This window comes from Sitophilus oryzae, unplaced genomic scaffold (genome assembly GCF_002938485.1).
Source record: "Sitophilus oryzae breed Bouriz unplaced genomic scaffold, Soryzae_2.0 scaffold_1307_pilon_pilon, whole genome shotgun sequence".
NCBI classification, from domain to species: domain Eukaryota; kingdom Metazoa; phylum Arthropoda; class Insecta; order Coleoptera; family Curculionidae; genus Sitophilus; species Sitophilus oryzae.
Genome location: NW_022145957.1, coordinates 1,173,685 through 1,191,536, shown reverse-complemented (window position 1 = coordinate 1,191,536; position 17,852 = coordinate 1,173,685). Strand labels below are relative to the sequence as shown.

The 17,852-nt window shown below is 31.5% G+C and overlaps 1 protein-coding gene across 1 annotated transcript in view; it reads right to left on the bottom strand.

The window, feature by feature from the left end:
• LOC115874912 overlaps positions 1-17,852 on the bottom strand; it is a 181,296-nt gene that overhangs the window by 140,808 nt on the left and 22,636 nt on the right. The window lies entirely within an intron of this gene.

Sequence of the window (17,852 nt, the reverse complement as noted above, 5' to 3'; positions counted from 1 at the left end):
TGTCATTCGTTTTAACAGTTTAGTTTCGTATTACGAGTTTTTGGTTTAAATAAAGTGTTGCCATACTTTAAGCTTAAAAATGTTTACTAGCAGACCTTGTAGTCGTACATTGTCCTTTTTAGAACCTCTCTTAGTGCGAAGAGTACAAGATAGCTTAATAGCCGTATAAAACTCATCGTAATTTTATTAGAATATTTTGAACTAGAAAGCGTTCTAAATTTCTAATGGCCATTTATGTCTTTTAAGTGCTGTTAAGTAGGTGATTTTTGTTGATGTAAATAATAACTGTTTTTATATTTGTAATAAATTTATTTTTGTTTTCTAAAATATTTTGATTAAAAGAAAAAATGTAAAATTGGGTAACGCTGTACCGCTCAAGCTTAATCACGTGACTAAAAGTTTATTTGATATGAGTCTTTTTAGGGAAAAAATAAATTGAAAAGTATATTTCGTAATTAGTTTTAAATTTTCTGTTAAAAAATATAATATCTGTGTGTTGACGACACTATATTGGATTTGAGTTCTCGTGGGAATTTTTAGAAACAGAAAAAACGAAAAATTTGTATTTCAGAAAGTTGGCAACACTGAGGTGCCAAGGTTTCTCTCCTAATGTTATTTTGCGGCGTTTGGGTAAATCTCAAAATCACCGGTTGGGCTCCCGTACTATAGGCGATTTCAGTTGAGTCTAAAAAATGAAGGTGTCTATAAATGCACCTATCAATAATAAAAAATCAAATATGTTTGGCATTTCACTGCTGTGATATTTGAAATTCGCCATAGTTGATTACCTAACACTGTATAGGTATCATGGGCACGGCAGTGGGTTTGTCATTCTATTCTTCTGGTATACTTTCTACAACGTCCCATTCAAATAGAGACATTTGTACACCTTGCAAAAAGATCCAAATCGTATGAGATTCAAATCTACTTAAACCGGCTAATGGTGTAACGTGTCATCATTTATTATTTATTTGAATAATTGTTTAACATGAAATCTTCCTTTCATTATTACTTTCTATAAATCTTTTTTTTTTAATTTATGATTTATAAGTACATATACGTAATTTTATTAAATAATCTTGATTACTATAAATTAGATATTGGTAAGAAACGAACAGTTAGACACAGAATAATTTCGTAATTCACATTAGATAATATGATCTTCCAGGATGACCCTTCTCATACCACGCGGAAAATTGAAGGAGTACAACAGTTTGTATGAAAATGAAAATTTGGGAGTATGTAGGATAATTTAGAGCATTTTTAAAAATATATAGAGGTCTACAGGGTGTCCTCAAAAATTTACGCGTTAAAGTTGTTGTTTTTTTAAGTGAAACTTCTTTACGCGCGATGGGAGTAAAATCTGAAGACTTTGATTGACGGCTGCGGCACATGACCTTGCCATAACGCAAAGGTCATGCGAAAAATAATCGTTGACAGGAGATATGCCTTATTTTGATTATTTTATAGGGTTATGGCGGCATAGCACAGGTTATGGTTGAGAATTGTTTTTAGTTCGTTTAATTTAATAATTACTAAAATCAGCAGTTTCAAAAATATATTTAAAAATAAAAGATAAAAGTCCAAAATATTTATTATATATTAACATGGATTTGAACGATAATAGGTAAGAACACTAAATTGATTCGAATAACGCTAACATTTGCCTATAAAGTAATGTCGCTATCTTAATTTCTATGAAAATGTTACATCTGGTTTTTCCCATGTAGTCTTCAAATAGTCTAAAAATCAGCAGGAATAACCCATTGTGCAGTAAAGACACTATCATTGAATCATTGGTCATTGGTAGGTCTTTTGTGGGCATTTCACAAATAAAATCAATTGTCTCATCAAAAACTGAAAATACAAAACAGATATTAGTTAGTAAGCTTTATAAATATCTATACAAATAACCACAACCATATTTTAACCAATATTTTAATATCCTAGCCCAAGTAAATAATCAAAAAGGCACTTTTTATATCAAGAATAGTAATGGGTATATCAGGATTTCAATAAATCTTTAATATCCAGGATTAAAAAAAAAACGAAATTAAAATTTAATCTGAAAAGTTGTACAGGGTGGGTCAAATTCGACGCTTTTAAATGGAAACATCCTTTTCTATAGGAGATAGACGTAAACTAATATCGGTGTCTGGAGCTCAATTTTCATCAAAAACATGATGGTGAAAACCGCATATCAATATCTGTTACCGTTTCGGAGATACGGGGTGTTTTTCAAAAATGTGCATTTTTAACAAATCGCTGTAACTTTTTTGCTATTGAAAATTTTGTATCTCTATGAAAACATTTCCAACGCACCTTTTTACGTAGAATTTAATGGTTTAAGCATAATTTTTTTAAAATTAATAATTTAAGAGTTATCAACAGAAAAATTGATTTTTTATTTGGGACACCCTCTATATTTTTAATTCACCGAAAAGAATTTAAAATTACCTTTCCAAAAATATAGCACACTTGATATTTTGTTATAATCCCCTTCGAAATACAGAATTTTTAAAAGTTCGCCACTTTAAACTAGTAGGCTTTGGACTCAGGTTTGGACCCCTTATTGAAGATATGCCCTTAATGGAACTCGAGACTTCAGAGACGACGCACCGCCTCTGAACGCTGAAGTTATCAGCAAATTTTTGCAGTCAAATTTAAGAATAATTGAATAGCTAACCAAGATCCCAGCCGTTGGCCGTCGAGGCCGCCTAACTTAGTGCCCATGGATCTAATTCTATGGATATATTTGTGGAAGAATAAAGGTTCCTTATTCTTCCGTAATCTAGACAAGAATTAGAAATACTTAGCAGTTTTGAGAGGGTATCTTTCACCCCCACTGAGTTAATGAATTCCGCGAGAAATGTTCAATCTGTGCTAGATAGGTATAGGAAACCCTTATATAGTTTCAAAGAGCATTTAAATCGGCTTCGATTTATGTAAAAAAATACAGGGTGTTGTATTTGAAATAACGAAGTTTTTATGTAAAGAAATATTTAAAATAGACCAGCAATTTTTGATACCCCTGTATACATTAAACAAAGGAATTAAATTTTTCAGCAAAGTTTATTTTTCTGGCTAAAAAGTCAGCACAGGAATTAGTTCTGAAAAGCAATGTACAGGGTGTTAATAGTCTATTCTTATGTAGCATGCATTTTTAAATATTCTTAAATATCTTACCAAAGATTTTAAACATATTTAACCCATACAATAAATACCTTCTTTTGGGCCCAAGAATCCAAAAGTGAAATAAAATACCGGGTGTTCCATAAGAAAAAATACAACTTTGGTATGGATCTTAGTTCTGAAACACCCTGTAGATTTCAAAATAATTTTAAATTGTGCACATTGCCTTCCCACATATCCTCATAAAATATTTCGTTTCTACATCTTTTCGTTTTCGTATAATCAACCGAGGCGAATGAGGTGCGCCACCCTGTATATGGCAAAATATATGGTTATAACATAAGAAAGAAGAAAGAAAAGATAAATTTACAAGAAAGAAAACCCAGAAAAGACCCAGCGGTTGTCAAAATGTAAACGGATTTTTTTTTTTAATTTCCAAAGTAAAATATCTCGGTTATTTTAAAAAACGGCAAAGAGAAAGTATGTTTCTTTTATCGAGATCTACAAGCCCTTAAAATATTTGCACATATTCCATATAGACTACTCACCTTGTATAGTTTGTTCAACAAAACAGGGAATATTTCGACAGACAACATCCAAAAAATGACAGAAAATACAATTTACCTGTGAATTGAAAACGACAGATACAACTGTTACTGTCATGGATCTTCTGGTTGGACAGACTTATAATCATTTAGATTATTCCTACGGTGCCGGTGGTACTGTATTAATCCGCATCTGGTCTATTTAACTAGTTTTTCTATAACTCCTAACACACCTCTCGTATAAAGAAAGGCACGATCATAGTTATTAACATTGAAAAGACCGTAGCGCCTGTGATTACGATGTTACTGTAAATAATAATTGGTTATAATTTTAATAACTCATAAAAAGTGGTCTTTAAGAGAGTAAACGGGTTTGAAAATATTGCTACCTATATGCTAACACTTACTTCATTATATTAGAGACATGTAGTAAGATAAATGCAACAAGAAACTTTATTGTGTTCTATTAAATTAACTTTCTTTTATTAATGGTTTTACTTATACTTAAAATTTGTAATATTCTAGATTATTTCATCTTAAATTAATAAATAACAAACAAATTTAAAATTACTTATTAAATTAAAATTAAACAAACAAAAAACTAAAATATTAGAGTTAGTTACTAGAGATTGAGCCAAAACTTACGTTTAAGAATTTATTTTATGAGCTAGAATATTTTCTAAAAAATTATAGTTTTAACCCCAAGAAACCCTAACTGAGGAAAAATGCTTAACGTTTCATGAGGTATGTCTCCCCCCGTCCGTCGTCAGAAGCAAAAAAAAACAGAGAGAACAAAAAAATAAAAAAAAAACAGAAAGTACAAAAAAAACTATAAAAAAACTATTTAAAATTTTTATAATTTATTGAATTTCGATGAAACTATGAAAAAGGAAGGACATATGTAATAGGTGCTTAAACTGAAGCATAGCTGAAGCATAGCTGAGATTTTTTCAAATTATAAAGATCTACTGACGCAAAATCATAAAAATTAAAATATCTAGGAAAATCTTTGTCTCAGGGGTAGGCAACCTTAATAATATTTTGAAGATGCATATATAAATTCCCCATTGAACACCGGAATAATATACTGGGTTCCATATAGAAATTTAGGTAGCTATTATCAAAATTTAAAATTTACTCTTCATTTTCACAAAATGTAAAATATGTCAAAATCCTTAGATTTTAGGTATATGCTTCTTTAATAAAACACACATTTATTATTTTCCTAGAATCAGAAAATCAATTAATATATAGGGTGTTCCATTAGAAAAAACACAACTTTGATGTGTAACTTTTTTTGGGAATACTCTGTATAATTCTATATATTTTTATAAATTGCTTTCAGTTAACCTACATATTATGCTGCCAAAATTTCATTTCGATATAAATTTTCGTTCTTCTTGGAGCTTCACGGCGTATGAGAGGCGCCACCCTGTATATAACCAACAGAAGAAAAAGAATGGTACAAATTTACTACTTGTAATTGCCAATAGAACAAGCAATTTAGTTTTCTCAATCGTTCAAGCGTTTATAACAAATAGCATTGGAATGCCCTTCAATAATTTGAAGGTTCCACTAATTATTACTTGCAACAGCGTAAAAATCTCAAGCAATAAAAGCAAAAAAGAAATAAATACACGATTGTACTTATGTTGAGGGTTTTAATTAAATAGTTGTTGTTAAATAGTTTAGATTTTAAATGTATATTTCAATTCGGGAACCTAGGCACTTTCGTCATCTTTTTCGGCGCCATATTGGTTTTCACGTATTTCCTGAGTTGATCCATAGATGTAAACATTTAAGGTGCTATCGCTATTAGTAGGGAGCTATTGTAAAAGAAACATATTATAATCAGGATTGTCACCTAAATTTATTTTTTGAATTGACATACGTATGTAGGCATATTAAAAATTTGATAATTTTTAAAATTTTTATCAATTAAAAACTTTGTTGATCAAATCGCTACGGATAATGGTTGTCAAGATATTTGGAATCGAAATTATCAATACCTGCCGACATAAATTAAACATGTTGACAGTTAATAGTTATTAGACTGAAATCATAAATTTGAAATTGTTTTGTACCAAAAGTTCAAAAATTTATGATTAACTTAAAAAAATTAAAATTTTCCAAATGTATTATTTCAGGTCGAATAACCATCTCTTCAACGTGTTTATTTTTTAGTAATATACATGTATTAACTATTTCCATTCTAAATATCTTGAGAACGGCTGCTCGTAACGATTTTTACCAAGAGACATTTTTTACGTAAAAAGTCATGAAAACGTATATTTATTCACTCCATAGTCTTATACAGGTACAAACGAAAAGTTATTACTCTTCAAAACAATTAAAACATATGTAGGTGGCGCCCCCTACAAATAGAAGTCATATTGACATCAAAATCAAATTTATCATGTCAAAAAACTCTTAGACACCAATTTTCATCAAAATATTGACGTTATTTCAAAAATTATTTGGAAAAAATCCAAATAAAAGTGAAATTTCTTCATCCTGTATATCCGAAACTAAACATTTTAGGACATACATTTATACGAACTTTTTTACTTATTTTTATCTGCAGAATATGCTGCCGAAATTTCCGGAATACAGTTCGAACCACCCTGTATAATAATTATTGTAATAATCTAGAGCATCAAGATAAAAAACCACAATAAAATTTTAATAGTATGATCCATTTTTCCCTTCACATTGCGTAGGAGAAAATCCTGTATTAAAACTACATTCTAATTAGGAAAGTTTTAAGATAAATACAATTTAAATTAGTTTATTAAATAAAATAAACGGATGCTTTTAAAACTTATTAATATTAACACACATTTGAAATCCAAAGAAAAAACATTAATAGATTAGACTGGGAATGCTTTTTTTCTAGAAAACTAAGTGCATTTAAATTAAAAAAAAAGTTTTAAAAGAATAGTACCTAATCGGTTTTTTATATAGAATGTTTTTCTTTAGATATTATCGGTACATTGGAATACAGGTAAGTAAACAGGTATAATTTCTAACTTCCGGTGCGTTGGAAAATCACGCGACGTTGCTCAACGCCTCGTTGAACAAAGAGTAAAAAAACTTAAAATATAGCGTTCACATAACAGTCTTTTGTTTGTAGTCGTGATTTAAATATTACACGACAAATTTGTTTTTTAAATCTTAGGGAGAATTAAGAACTTGTAGATAATTTCTTTATTACGAAATTTTTAAATACTTTAATCTACGACAATGTCATTATGACACATTTAACATGGTTATTTGGAAGTCATTATGGCTTTCATAATAGCACTAGTGCTATTATGAGTTCATAATAACACGCAAATTTTAAAACAAGAAACAAGCAAAAAAAGGTAGCTAAATACGTTTATTTATTGTAAATATTAATTATAATATCAGTACAATTGGTTAAATTAATTCTAGATGGTGACAGGTGAGTTGAATTTTTAGAAAGTAAATTTATTTCCTGAGTGCTTGAACTTGTTGAAGACCCATCTTTGCCAGAAATGTTACCCAAAATATTACATGACACTTTTTTCTTATTTTCTTTTGAATTTTATATATAGCTCTCTGCCACTGTGTTAGAGCGCCAACCACCATGTCTTTTAACAGTTAATTAATAAATCCACTCCCAAATCTGCAAGCAACGACGCAGACGATCTACGGAAACAGTGTCCAGTGTATTGGTGTGAATTTGGAAGACTTAGGAACAATGCTATTTTATACGGAATGTCCTCTAAAGTATTAATGCCAACGGGTTGCTTAATACATTTTCCGTTTCTGTACATCACAAAAAATCGAGTATGCTCTGTGTTGTTTGGCCGCATAGCTACATATCTTCGAACCATTTCCACCATATTTATTCCTTCAACATTCCCTTTCGTTATAAAAAAAAATCTCGTGATATCTTTGTTTTCGTAAATGGAATAATGACATGAATGCATTGTCCTTCATCTTTAACATTTTGCAGCTGCAGATTTGTGAACTCGATACGCCGGCAGGCTCCCGCAAGTCCCACTATCAATGAAACTTTTGTCAGGAAATAAGTTTTATCATCGGCTTCCAACAAAAAACGAGTTATGTCTTCTTTTCTTAAAATTCTCGATTTTTTTGGCCGAAATCCTTCCGATTTTTTTTTTGAAATGCAATTAAATGGACGTACTTACTAATATCTGTATTTTTCTTCACTGATATAACTGAACGTAGCATGGAATAATATACCCAAAGTAATGAAGCCTTCCTATGTTTTGAAAGATGTTCAAAATATGCCAGGAGAACCTTTTCGTTTCTACTATTCTTGATTCCTTTCCCTTTACACCAACTTTCAAGGCTTGCTTGTACGCTTGTCTTGATTTTTCGGGAAGTAGGGAATCGACAACGTTTTGCGCAATGCCTTCAATATCCGAAGGGACACTTTCAGAATCAGAATCACCCATATTAATATTTTTTTTGCCTTTTGCTAAAACTGACGGCTTAACGTTACACGCGTTTCATTGTGATGTTCGTATCGAATTTGTATCATTAATAACTATAATAGAACTAACTAAAAAAACCTGACTTTTTAATTAAAATAATTGACTGAAGTTTTTTATAAGATCTCACTACTCTTTGGAGGGGAAGAATTGCGTTGTGAGAATTAGTAACAGAAATTTTAGTTAATAAATAAATTCGATTTCAAATTTTCATTTCACGGAAAGCAAGTTTCCCTTTAATATATTGTTCTGGTACTAATATCAGAGTCGTTTGATACAGCAGCTGACTGAAAATTTGACGTAACACATTTTAGATTTTAGGAAAAATAAAATAAAAACAATAACTAAAAAAGTTGAAACCGGAGAAATCAAAACTCAATTTTGCAACTTCATGGCGACTGAATAGTTAGTTATTACATTATTTTTCATTTAATAAATAATGAAAACAGGATTTTTCATTTTTTCCTTCTCTTCTAACTAAAATTCAAAATTTGAGGTTTGTGAGACTTTTAGCACCTTAGAATTTTAATGATAGGTAAGTGAAGTCACTGTCGAAATTAAAGTACTTTGATATTAATTCAGAAACTAAAATGTGTAATAGTTGAAATCTTAATTTGATATCTAATGACATCCGTTTTAAGTGTCCAGGTTTCGCATGCATAGGTCATGACTGGTAGTACACATTGGTCGAATGTTTTCTTCTTTAGATAGAGTGGCATTCTAGATTTGAATATGATTGAGTTTCTTCCTTAGTACTCCATGCTAACTTAATTCTTCTGTTGATTTTTGGTAGTAGAGATCTAGAGCTGTGTATTAGATTAGTAAATATACAGGGTGGTCCAAATTGTATTCCGGAAACTTTGGTAGCATATTCTGCAGATAAAAATAAGTAAAAATGTTCGTATAGATGTATGTCCAAAAATGCTTAGTTTCGGAGATACAGGGTGTAGAGGTTTCATTTTTATTTCGATTTTTTCCAAATAATTTCTGCAGTAACGTCAATATATGGATTAAAATTGGTGTCTGGGAGTTTTTTGACATAAAAAATTTGATTTTGATGTCAATATGACTCCTACTAGTAGAGGGCGCCACCTACATATTTCTTAACTGGTTTCAAGAGTGATAACTTTTCGTCCGTACCTGTATAAAACTACTGAGCAAAAAAATATACATTTACGACGCTTTTTAGGTAAAAAAAGGTCTCTTGGTAAAAATCGCTACGAGTAATGGTTTTCGAGATATTTGAAATCGAAATTATCAATACCTGCCATAACTGACATAAATTAAACATGTTGACTAAATAGTTATTAGACTGAGATCATAAATTTGAAATGTTTTTGTACCAGACGTTCAACAAAAACTGTTTTATCATCATTTTTTTGCAGAAAAAAATATGATTAATTTAAAAAAAATAAAAATTTCCCAAATTTATTATTTTAGTGAAATAACTATCTACTCAACGTGTTTATTTTTCGTTAATAATGGCATGTATTGACTATTTCCATTCTAAATATCTTGAGAACGGTTGCTCGTAGCGATTTTTACAAAGAGATATTTTTTACGAAAAAAATCACAGAGATGTATATTTTTTTCCCTCGGTAGTTTTATACAGGTACGGACAAAAAGTTATTCAAAACAGTTAAAACACATGTAGGTGGCGCCCTCTATCAGTAGGAATCATATTGGCATCAAAATCAAATTTCGCATGTCAAAAAACTCCCAGACACACAAAAACTTTCGTCTAAATATTGACGTTATTTCAGAAATTACTTGGAAAAAATCGAAATAAAAATGAAATTTCTACACCCTCTATCTCCGAAACTAAGCATTTTAGGACATACATTTATAGGAACTTTTTTACCTATTTTTATCTGCAGAATATGCTGCCGAAGTTTTCGGAATACAATTCGGACCACCCTGTATATATTCTTCTACTGTTTTCAGTGTTGTGTTATAGTATATTAGAATGTATTTTCTTTCCACTAGTTCGTTGCACATTACTTTAGTTTTTGCTAAATTCATTTTGAGACCCACTTTATTGCTGGCTGTATTTAGTTCGTTAATTTGTGCTTGTAATTCTTCAGGACTATTGACAATTAGGTCATCTATGTCATCAGCGAATCTTATATGGTTAACATATTCTCCATCTATTTTTAATTCTTTGTTGGTCCAGTCCAGTTGACGGAATATTTCTTCTAATATTGCTGCAAACAGCTTTGGGGATATCGTGTCGCCCTGTCGTACTACTTTCCCAGTTGGGAACTCTGGGGTTGTTTTATACCTATATCATTAAAAGATGTTTCCTAATATCATGGTCCCATCTCATGTTCACTCTTCCTCTAGGTCTCTGAATTCCTCGTGGATAATTATTTATTAATTTTTGTGGCCCATCTGTTGTCCGGGGGTCTTAAAGTTAATAACTCTTAAATTGTAATTAATCTTTGATAACTTTACCATAACATTGATTAAAGTTTCATTAAGATTAAATATCAAGCTACTTGTTGCACATATATTTTTATGTGGATATCAAGACATATAATTTTTTGCTCTATTGAAAGATAATTATTTATTTATTGAAGCCTAAAAACATAATGTATGTATACGTGTGCCTCCTAAATCATTATGGGCGTTGGTATTCTTCCTAAATAACCCGACCAAATTGAAATCTAATGTCGACATAGACAATTATACGTACCTATACAAAACTAAACCATTAACTGGGTCAAGATAAATTCAACAATGCCAATTTGCGATAACCGCAAAATGTTTTGTTTATGTTTATCTAGATTATTTTGACTAAGCATTTTAAACGAAATAGGAATGCGTTTTTGCAACTGTGTATAAATATTACGTATAAAACTCAATAATAAATATTGAAAGATTAAAACAAATAATGGGTATATATATATATATATATATATATATATATATATATATATATATATATATATATATATATATATATATATATATATATATATATATATATATATATATATATATATATATATATATATATATATATACATATAACTGTATATATATATATATAACTGAAAGATGTTTCGTAGAGGGAGGTTTTGTGGCAAGGAAGTGATATATTAGTTATATGACGGATGTTAATACTATGAGCCTCTTGTCTCAACTGAATTTTATTGAAAAGACATACTGGTTTATGCGATATTAATTTATATTGTTATATAATATAATATTATTCGAAAGAAATCTATTTTTCATATTTAACCAATGTAGTGTTTTAAAAGTATGTTCTACATGATCATATTTTCGCAAACCAAATATATATCTTAAACAATAATTTTGTACTTTCTGTACTCTGTATATATCATCCATACTTAACGACTGTGAGAAAACGACGGAACAATGAGAGAAATGGGACAAAACTAAGGTATTGCATAGATTGGCTTTTACCTTACTATTTAAAAAATGCCGCAGTGGATAAAGCTGTCTTAATGCCGAGAATGCCCTTTGAATAGATGCAGATATGTGTTGCTTGTATTTCAAATTCTGATCAATTATAATACCCAGATTTTTGGCTTCGGTAACAACATCAAGATTGACATTATTAATCTTAAATTTAGCTAATTGGCAAACATCATGATAGCAATTTTTACTTGAAAATATGACAACTTGTGTTTTAGTTGGATTCAACTGTAATTCATATTTTAGAGACTGTGCATATATATGTTGTAAATCTTCATTGATCATATTAATGGCAAAATTTAAAGAATTCCTATTAAAAGAGGCATACATCTGAGTGTCATCAGCGTATCTTACAAAACTTAACATCGTTGTGAATTAGAGAGGTATATATACAAAAAAGCAGAGGTCCAAGTATTGAACCCTGAGGAACTCCACTATTTGACTATTTGTTGCCTGTCAAAATAGCTCTTCAATAAATTCAATGCACTACCTGAAAACCCATAATAATGTAGCACTGACCGCAAAATCTGAGGATTTAGACAGTCAAACGCTTTGCTATAATCCAACAATACTAAGACTGATATTTCGCCGTTGTCAAGCGCATACAATATGTCATCAGTTACTTTAAGTAAAGCCGTGGCACAACTATGTCCCGTCCGGAACCCAGACTGGTGTACAGGCAAGATATTTTTTTCAGCAACATAACTTTTAATTTGGTTATTAAGAACATGCTCTAGTATTTTTGACATAAGGGGCAGTATACTTATTAGATCTTTGAATTCTAGTACATCTGACTTTCTGGGAATAGGCTTAACAATGCCTATCTTCCACAATCTTGGGAAATATTCATATTAATTTATATTTATAAATACATCTTTAAGATTTCCGATGTAGGAATGAATTTTCAATAATAATAAAGCACTAAATAGGTAAATTTCTGAAATGACAACTTCATTTGACAGTTATCTTTTACCTTGACTGGTGCTCATAAGTAAATACAGGGCCATAAGAAAGGAGAAATATTTAAAAAGAAATCGGCGATAACTCGTAAACGAGCTAATCAAAAATATCTAAAGTTATTCTTTTGAATGTGGGTTTTAGTGCTCTTCAATAAACCTCAATAGAAATATTCTCTAAAATAATTAGGGAAGCTAATAATTGACCCCGTTAAAATTTACATGGGATTTCCTATGTCCCGTCCGACGATGCAACACCCAGTATACACGTCCCTGATGAATTTATCGGCACTTTTTTAGCATTCAAATATGTAGCACTTATAGTAACTTTTACCCTCAAAATTTCATTCGAATCACTAAAAGTACTTGGAAGAAAATTATAATAAATCGAAATATTATTAAGATTTTAACACCCTGTAGCTACAAAACAAAGCAGAATCGGACCTATGTTGATATGAAAAATAAATCTTATTTTTACGTGAGGAATCTCCCCATGAGAGATGGCACATGTTTTTTGAAGCATCCTGTATACTGATTTAATATCAATTTTAGTTTATTAGACCTATAACTACATTGTTTTCTTGGAGACTTACTGGAAATACATGAATAATTAAAACATTAACTATTTGGAGCAATAAAAATATATGATGCGGTTGATAAATGACCTTATTTACGATGAGTAATTGCAGTAGTAGTCCATTTTGATGACCAACTGTTCCAAGGAAAAATGTCTTTCTTTCTACGCTTGCTATGCAAATCTATTCAAGTTCGCTGAACAAAAAACGATTATATGCGCAATGCATTGCCATTTCTACTCACGTTTTACATACACGTATTTCTAATTGTCAATTACAACAATAAAAAATTGTTGTTCTGTTATTGACCTTTCACAGAAATATTTTACAAAGAACTGTAGTTATAATTATATTAAAATAAAAGAAATTATAAACTATATACCGCTCAGAGACAAGAATGCAAATTGATAAAAATATTACTACGCTTAAGTGAAAGAAATATAAGCTGCTTTAATTATGAATAAATAAAATAAGGATTTATTGAATCGGATACAGATGATAGGTAATGATGTATGGTCTCTAGGATCCTCTATATGCATAAAGTAATTTAAAATGATTAATAATTATTCAATTTTTTTGTGTTTGGTTGTTCTTATACAGGGTGTTTTAAAAAACATGTGTGCCATCTCTCGTGGGTAGATTCCTCAAGTAAAATCATCAACATAGGTCCGATTCTGCTTTGTTTCATATAGCTATTGGGGTTAAAGTTTTTATATTTCTTTTTCGAAGTGATTTTAGTGATTCGAATGAAATTTTGAAGGTAAATATTTCTACGGTATGTCCCCGGATTGTTTGCTCCTAGCTTTAGTTGGCGCAGGTTTCTTCGGAGCGTGTTGTTGGCTGCTTTAAAGTTGACTGTTAGCCTTTGATTGTGTGGATTTGCAGTGACGGCTTGGTGTGTTCTATGCTTTTGTTCCAACAAAGCCTGTATATGCTGTTGATTTTCGTTAAACCAGTCTGGTTGTTTCATTTTGTTGGATTTTCCCAGTACTGATACGCTGGTTTTATGAATCGCATCTCTTAGTTATGTCCGGCCTTGTTCAGCATCTACGATTGGATGCTGATGCATGCTTGGATGCTTTAAATTGAAGTTATCGGTGGAAGTGATTCTTTGATGGCTTCCCGGAGGGCGTCGGTGGTATCGTTGTTCTCTAGATCCCGTACGTTCAATCTGGTCATGTAGTTTTGCTTTTTACAGTGTGGATGTTTGGGTTTTAACTGGATTTTCATTTTTGAAATTAGAAGTCGGTGGTCAGTGCCACATTCGGCATCTACTCTGGCTTTTGTGAGACTGACATCTTTTACATGCGTCGTTCGAACGATTCCGTGGTCCAGTTTGTGCCAATGGCCTAATCTGGGATGTTTCCAGGTACCTGTAAACTTGTCCTTCAACATGAACCACGTATTGGTGATGCAAAGATTATACTCTGTGCATGTTGTTAATAAGCGTTCACCATTGCTATTTACGTTTCCTATTCCATGTTTTCCCAATACGTCAGGCCAAATATTTCCTGTTATTTGCCGGATTGTATTGCCCAGGATTGTATTTACAAGAAGAAAAACTTTTTTATTATTGACATTTTGAGAAAAATACATTCTTCCTAAAAAATTTTGCTTGTTCTAAAATGGTTAATCCCGTTTATACTTTTGGAGGCCGGTCGAAGCTCCAGCGTTAGTGTGTCGATCTGCGGAGTGGAAGGTACTGGGTTCGATCCCCAGCCAGTACGGTCGCTTTATTTATTTAAATAAAAATATTTATTTAATTAGAGCGACCAACGTGCCGCCACCTCAAGGAAGGCAATGGTAAACCACCTTGAGTATATTTGCCTTGTACTGCCTCTCAAATAGTGCCGTTCGGATTCGGCAATAAACTGTAGGTCCTGTGTACTTGTGAAACATTGATGACACACATCACAAGTACATGCGAAGGTAGCCAGCGCTCTATATAGATGAGTATGGTACTGTAAGAAGATACTTTTCCAAATTTTCATACCGTTTTAGAGAAAATTAGAAAAAAACATGAAAATATGGTTCAATTTTTACGTCCGAAATCAAAACGTGTTTCTATGGTATATAATATAATTTCGTTTTTATTCTTTGACAAATTGTTTTTGATAGAATTTTAATTAACGTCATATTTTTTGCTGTTTGGAAATGTTAAAGAAGCACAAATTTTATTTAGTTCAATGCTACGGAAATTGTGAAAGTAGTTATCGGAAAATGTGATACTTTAACAACAGCAAAACATATGACGTTAATCAAAATTAATTAAAATTCTTCTATTATCCAAAGCCTCCCAAATTTATTAATTTTACTTTTATTTTAATTTTATCATTTATTATTAATAAAGTTGCGTTTATCTCGACAAGGAGATCGAAATTGACAAAATATCAAGATACAACTTTTAATCGGCAATAATCTAACGGCCTATACAATTTGGCTAACAGGAGAAATAAAAAACAGGTTAAAATACAATTTGGGCGTATTTTAACCGGCCAGGATAAATCACTAAAAACATTAGGCGATCAAATCTATTTTTCCAAGACTCCTTGATTAAAAATGATTGTTTTTAACATAGCCCCCTAGATTGAAATTTAGAATACAATTTTGTTTTAAGCGAAAGTGTCAAAAGTTGATACATGAAATGTCATTCTATTCAGAGTATCATCTGTGGTATCATTTTCTATCAAATAAAGTAATAAAATATCGAGGGTGCCATTTAAAAATCAAAGGTTGTAGTAATTTCCGGTGAAACAGGAAGTGGCCGAAAATGATTGAATAGGTCAATTAATTCTAATTTATGTCATATACTAACATACCAAATTTCGTTTTTCTATTTAAATAAATAAAAAATTATAGGGATGAACCACATCCGGTTTTTGAGACGCATAGATAAAAACTAGTTTCAATTTATAACAGTTAGTAATGCTAGAAGCCAAAATTAATTCTGAATTAATATCCTGCAACAAATAGAGCGTACTGGCTACTATGGTCAACGTTGACGGAAGATATATAATATACTTAAAAGAAATCGTTATTTTAATGTATAAAAGGAAATTAAAGTATATTAAATTCATAATATTATTTAGTATAATTTGGGTAGTTTCCTCTGTTCTACGACTAAAAAGAGGAAATTTGAATTATTTTGTTTGCACGCTTGCCTACACCCATACATATGTGACCCTAATATAAAAGTAATATTTAAATGGTCTTTATTCAGACTTTAAGTAATATTCTTTATACCATTAAGAGTCTATTACGCTGTACGGGTCTGTTACGCTTACGCTGTTCGGGTTGCTCTCAGGGGTCGGGAAAAGCGGGTGTGTGGCCGAAGGAAATATATTATATTATATTTCAGAAGTGTGTCTAAAAATCTATAAAATGTAAAAAAAATCAACAAAAATCTATAATTGATTATATGATTGCTAAACAAATATCGAAACTCAAATTCAAAGACTGCAGAGTTAAGAGAGGAGCAAATTGTGGATCCGACCACCGTCTGGTCGTTGCAGAATTAGTAGTACCTTTCCAGAGCAGAGCCAAAAGTATAGAATACACAACATCACAAGAACTGGAAATTGAAGAATCTGAGCGTATTAAGTACAAGCTTCATTTACTACACGATGCCAGTATTAAATGGTTGTACCAGAGAAGATTAGATGTAGCCCTAGAGGAAGTGAAAGCCTGTAACGATGTAGAACTAGAGTATACCAACCTAAAAACCCTAATTAAAAAAGTAGCTTTCGAAGTTTTAGGTGATGAACCAGCTTGGATAACTGACAGCATAAAGGCCTTAATCAATGACAAACAAAAATTCTATCAAAGATGGCTCTCAGACCGAACAGATACTAACTGGAGTCATTACAAGCAAAAAAATAGAGAGGTACGAGCCGCCATTAAGGTAGGAAAAACAGATATTTGGGAAAGAAGGTGCCAGCAAGTAGAAAGCCTAATAGGGGGCGCACGGAGTACTGAGGTATGGAGAACAATCCGACAAATGAAAACCAATCAAACGGACAAGCTCTTGAATAGAATGGATATAGAAAAATGGCGCAACTACTATGCAGAATTACTGACAGAAAACCGACCAGAATTCCAAGCAGTAGAAGATGAGAACAACCTTGCAGGCACTTTAATGATAAGCGAAAGAGAAGTACATCAAAGTCTCAAAAGAATGAAAATGGACGGTCACCAGGTCCTGGTAATATTGTAGCCGAATTGTTAAAGTGTGGAACCCAAAGAATGCGCTGGCGTCTGGCAGAGCTATTTAACCAGTGCTGCCTGCAAAGTAAACTACACCGAGAATGGCGAGTGGCTCCATAGTGTCCATCTTTAAAAAGGGAAATCGTAACGACCCCACTTGTTATAGAGCATTAACAGTTCGGTCAGCAGACTTTTTGGAAAGGTGCTACAGGGTAGGCTCAGGGACAGTATTGGTGACAAATCTCGGAAGACCAAAGCGGATTCACACCGGGGAAATCTTTCACAGATAACCTTTTTGTCCTGCAGCAGGTGATGGAAAAAAAGATAGCAGTAGATCAAGAAGTCCATCTAGCATTTATTGATTTGGAGAAAGCGTACGACTCTATTCCCCGCAGCAAGATATGGGAAGTATTGAATATCTTAGAAGTAGATAGACCTTTGCTTAAGATAATAAAATAGCTATATAAAGAAAATGAATCGTACGTTAAGATAGGACACAGGCTATCTAATCCAATT